Below are 6,000 nucleotides of genomic sequence, written 5' to 3'. Positions count from 1 at the left end.
ATACGTATATGACCATTTATTCAGTGTTAAAGTGCAATTTTATTTATTAATTATTTGAAAACGGCAGTACTTTCAAAGATCGTTTGTTGAAAGTCAGACTGTATTTCTATAATCCATAAGTTCTATGGTTACCATCTCTTATTGTCTATCATAAATAGACTTACTCAAATATTACTTATTAGAGCAATAAGCAATATAAGTGTCATTTGTTAAACATCTGATTCAGTTGGTTTGATTTGCTGCTTATCAATATAGATAGTTTATTTGAATAGCAATACGTATGTATGCTGAGGAATTTATAATAACGTATTTAGTTAATATAATTTGTGTTACACAGCACCATACATAGATGCTAATACATTATGCTTTTGCAGTATTTTTAGATTCTTTTGTTACCATTTATCGACTGGTTGTTGATTTGCACTTATAAAATAATGCTGCTCAAAGTTAATGGTGATATAGAACTACTCAGGGTTAATAGTAATGTAGTACTACTTTGGGTTGATATATTATCACAATAGATGAGTTTTGTACATAGATTTTGTCCCACATTAAAGTATTTCACTTGATATTGTATTTATTTACTACCTTTGATTTGATATAACAATATTACGTTGTTATTTTTTTAGGGCTTATGTGTGTCAAGTAATTTGAGATAGTAATGATTCCTATGTACTAAGAAAGATTGTTATAGCAGTGATGTGCAGTCACTAGAGGCAGGTGAGGCAGTGCTTCACCTCTCATATGGGCAAAAATATATATTTTTTTATTGGCTTTAAAAAAAAATTAATTTTTTTTTCCCCAGCATTTTTTTTCTCACAGCTATATGTTGTGCAATGGAGAGGCACAAGCAGGTCTGCCCACCATTACACAACATGCTGCGCCACCTACTGGATGAAAGTGGTTAAGATCATTGCATGGCCCATTAACTGCTTATTTGAGGCAGTCCTATTTTGGCTGAACCAATCCAGTGAGAGGCATTAGTAAGTGGAACTTAGGGTTGGGTCTGGATGTTAAATCATATAAAAAAACAAAAACAGTAAAAAAATACTTTCATTTATTTTGTTGCTGTCCTGTAAACCTGCTAGCTTTGCTAAAGTGAAAAAGAGAGCTCTGTTCTTCCCCTCTAAGTGCAGTGGAATGTGCCACTGTCACTTCCTTAATACAGAGCAGGAAGAGAGACAGAGAGAGCACTGCAGTGTTTTAGCCACATCTTATTAAAGTAAGATTTTACTGAAAGGGATTCTGTTAGTGAAAATGATAATTTAATGAATGTGGTTTAGTGTTTTTTTTATTCTTTTAGCAGCAGTTTAAGGATTGTTTTTGTATTTTGTTTACTCAAAATTTACACCCACTAACTTAGCAGCTTGCCTCTGTACTTCACACATGGTCTCTTTCTCTCTCTGTCTCTCTACCTCCCCCTCCGACTCTCATCCCTTATGTGACTCTCTAACCCTCTGTGTGTGATTGTCTCTCTCTCTCTAACCCTCTGTGTATGATTGTGTCTCTCTCGCTTTCTCTCTCTCTCTAACCCTCTGTGTGATTGTGTCTCTCTCTTTCTCTAACCCTCTGTGTGTGATTGTGTCTCTCTCTCTTTCTCTAACCCTCTGTGTGCGATTGTGTCGCTCTCTCTTTCTCTCTCTCTCTAACCCTCTGTGTGTGATTGTGTGTCTCTCTCTCTAGCCCTCTGTGTGTGATTGTGTTTCTCTCTCTAACCCTCTGTGTGTGATTGTGTCTCTCTCTCTAACCCCCTGTGTGTGATTGTGTTTCTCTCTCTAACCCTCTGTGTGTGATTGTGTCTCTCTCTCTCTCGTTATCTCTCTCTAACCCTGTGTGTGAGATTGTGTCTCTCTTTCTCTCTCTCTCTCTCTCTCTCTAATCCTCTGTGTGAGATTGTGTCTCTCTTTCTCTCTCTCTCTCTCTCTCTCTCTCTCTCTCTCTCTAACCCTCTGTGTGTGATTGTGTCTCTCTCTTTCTCTTTCTAACCCTCTGTGTGTGATTGTGTCTCTCTCTCTCTAACCCTGTGTGTGATTGTGTCTCTCTATCTCTCTCTCTCTAACCCTCTGTGTGTGATTGTGTATCTCTCTCTTTCTCTCTCTCTAACCCTGTGTGTGAGATTGTGTCTCTCTTTCTCTCTCTCTCTCTCTCTCTCTCTCTCTCTAACCCTCTGTGTGTGATTGTGTCTCTCTCTAACCCTGTGTGTGATTGTGTCTCTTTCTCTCTCTTTAACCCTCTGTGTGTGATTGTTTCTCTCTCACTCTCTCTCTCTAACCCTCTGTGTATGATTGTGTCTCTCTCTCTTTCTCTCTAACCCTCTGTGTGTGATTGTGTCTCTCTCTCTCTCTAACCCTCTGTGTATGATTGTGTCTCTCTCTCTTTCTCTAACCCTCTGTGTGTGATTGTGTCTCTCTCCCTTTCTCTCTCTCTAACCCTGTGTGTGATTGTGTCTCTCTCTCTCTCTCTCTCTCTTTCTCTCTATCTAACCCTCTGTGTATGATTGTGTCTCTATTTCTCTCTCTCTCTAACCCTCTGTGTGTGATTGTGTCTCTCTCTCTTTCTCTCTCTCTAACCCTCTGTGTGTGATTGTGTCTCTCTCTCTCTCTCTAACACTCTGTGTGTGATTGTGTCTCTCTCTTTCTCTCTCTCTCTAACCCTCTGTGTGTGATTGTGTCTCTTTTTCTCTCTCTCTAACCCTCTGTGTGTGATTGTGTCTCTCTTTCTCTAACCCTCTGTATGTGATTGTGTCTCTCGCTCTTTCTCTCTCTCTCTAACCCTCTGTGTGTGATTGTGTCTCTCTCTCTTTATTTCTCTCTAACCCTCTGTGTGTGATTGCCTCTCTCTCTTTCTCTCTCTCTCTAACCCTCTGTGTGTGATTGTGTGTCTCTCTATCTCTCTAACCCTCTGTGTGTGATTGTGTCTCTCTCTCTCTTTCTCTCTAACCCTCTGTGTCTCTCCCCTCCGTCTCTCTCTCCCTCTCCCCCCCGAGTGCTTTTCTGTGTTTCTGTCTACCTTTTATTTATTTATTTAATTAATGAATTGGTAGTGCCATCTGATGGTGTGGCTTTATTTAAAGGGGTAGGGTCAAGCGCCCCACCATCTTTAAATTTCACCAGCCGCCACTGGATCAAGACATTTTTATATTTACTGAATAATGAAAGACTCTATAAGCATAATTTGCAGCATTAAAGTAAAAAGTATGTTTTAAACATATTTTAATGGGCATGGATTTCTAGATCTCATAATCAGAGCAAGCATTGTGTTATCTGGCAAGAGTTTCTGTTACAATCCTTTTAGACTAAAATCAGATGTTTACTAAGTTGACCAGTATTCCAAGACACCATTTAAAGGGACATGAAACCCATATGAAACCAATATGCAATTTTAAATAACTTTCCAATTTACATCTAATATCTAATTTTCTTCATTATTTTGATATCCTTTGTTGAAAATCATATCTAAATATGCTCAGTAGCTGCTGATTGGTGGCTGCACATAGATACCTCATGTGATTGGCACACCCATGTGCATTGCTATTTCTTCAACAAAGGATATCTAAAGAATGAAGGCATATCCTAGCCACTGCCTCACCAGCCTCTGACGTCACCGCACGTCACTGTGTTATAGAGTCTGCCGTTTTTAGCTGTTGGTTAATTAATTATTTGCAAATTTTAGCAATGTATTTTTTGCACTTAGTTATTGTTGGTATTGAGTAAAATAGATTGTATAAAAGTGATATTCTTTATTTCTTGCGTATAGTATCTTGTGATTGTTACCACTTGTGATTTACTTGGTTGGTTTATTTCACCAGTCAAGCTACCTATTTTCCTTATACTTAAGAATATTTATATAAATTCATTCACTATATACTCCAAGTTATAGTTATCACTTGTTATTTTACTTAACCCAATTTGTTTCCCCAGTTCATTTACGTATTGCTCTTTGTATGAAAGTATTTGTATTCATTTGTTCAATATGCATACAATGTTGCAATCTGTGCTGGTTTGTGGCATTAGGTTTTCAATGATTTTAGGATTAACTGGGGTGTAGCTAATTGTATCCTTCAGATTCACACACAGTCTGTAGGTATATTAAATTAACCTCTCACCCACACTCAGTGACATTGATATCTAATTTCATATAAGGTTTTATATTTGTGGCTTCTTACAGTATGGGATTCCCACTGATTCACACAAAGTCTGTTAGTCTTTGAAGCTGACCTCACACTCACACAGCAAAAATTACTGCCTTATATTTTGCAAGGTTATATATCTATTGCCTCTTGCGATATGGGATTCCATCAAGTGCACACACAATTAGTTAGTATTTATACCGCACACCCACACAGAGCAAAGTTGATGTCTAATTTCCTGCAGGGTTATTTATCTATTACTCTTTGCAATATCAGATTCCCACTGGACTATATTATTCAATACATGGCATATTTTAAACCTCTATGTGCATGTTAATGAGGTACATAATGCATAGTCATTAGTGATGCACCGAAATGGAAATTCTGGACCGAAACCGAATCCGAAAATCCCGAATGCACTTGGCCGAAAACCGAAACTGATACCGAAAATGTGTTTTTTCAAATTAATTTTTTTTAGTTTTTTTTTTTTTTGCATAATTAGAGCCAATAAAAAGCCCACACTTTTATTGAAAGTAATACACTAAAATTGGACCAAAATATCTTAAAACAATAATATGCTACACAATAATTTTAACAAGAAAAAAATGCAATTTTCGGCCAAAATGTTTCCTTACTTAAAACAATTATAAATATCAATATACTGTATTCTTCATTTAGTTCTATGTAACAGAATCATATTTAACTGTTTTTTTTTTTTTTTTTTTTACCAATTATCCAAATAAAGTATAGTCCTAGAAAACTCATTATATGCAGAACAGTAAGTCAAGTAATAAACTTAAACAGCTGCTCTAGGCTAGCATCAAATTTGAAACATGCTACACAATAATTTTACCGAAAATAACAGCCAAAAAACCCGAAAACCGAAATAGCCAAAAAGGCTATTTTCGGCCGAAACTTTCTGCGGCCGAAATTTCGGTGCATCCCTAATAGTCATAGGGTTAAATCAAGTGGTGTATATTAGCTGATTATCCGTTTAGGTAGTGTTTCTCACAAACGACAGCCAATATCCACTATTATCACTATTTGGGTTGTTAGTTCAGTGGTTTAAATATTCCAAATTATCTCTCTGTGAAATTATCGCAATGCGATTTAGCTGATATATTGAAAGCCTGTATGCATAAGTTTAGTCAAAAGTCACCAGTTAAAGCTGCTGCTAAAATACAGGACTTCGCTTTGACTCCTCACCAATTCCCTAAGTCCCTAACATGTTTTGCCGTCTAGCACGGCTTTCTCAAAGGGTTATCCTTTAATTTCACAGAGAGATAATTTGGAATATTTAAACCACTGAACTAACAACCCAAATAGCTATAATAGTGGCTATTGGCTGTCGTTTGTGAGAAACGCTACCTAAACGGATAATCAGCTAATATACACCACTTGATTTAACCCTATAACTATGCATTATGTACCTCATTAACATGCACATAGAGGTTTAAAATATGACATGTATTGAATAATATAATCCAGTGGGAATCTGATATCGTAAAGAGTAATAGATAAATAACCCTGCAGGAAATTAGACATCAACTTTGCTCTGTGTGGGTGTGCGGTATAAATACTAACTAATTGTGTGTGCACTTGATGGAATCCCATATCGCAAGAGGCAATAGATATATAACCTTGCAAAATATAAGGCAGTAATATTTGCTGTGTGAGTGTGAGGTCAGCTTCAAAGACTAACAGACTTTGTGTGAATCAGTGGGAATCCCATACTGTAAGAAGCCACAAATATAAAACCTTATATGAAATTAGATATCAATGTCACTGAGTGTGGGTGAGAGGTTAATTTAATATGCCTACAGACTGTGTGTGAATCTGAAGGATAAAATTAGCTACACCCCAGTTAATCC

Source organism: Bombina bombina, chromosome 2 (genome assembly GCF_027579735.1).
Source record: "Bombina bombina isolate aBomBom1 chromosome 2, aBomBom1.pri, whole genome shotgun sequence".
Taxonomy (NCBI): Eukaryota; Metazoa; Chordata; class Amphibia; order Anura; family Bombinatoridae; genus Bombina; species Bombina bombina.
The sequence above is the reverse complement of the archived record's forward strand: the minus strand, read 5'-3'. Positions refer to the sequence as shown.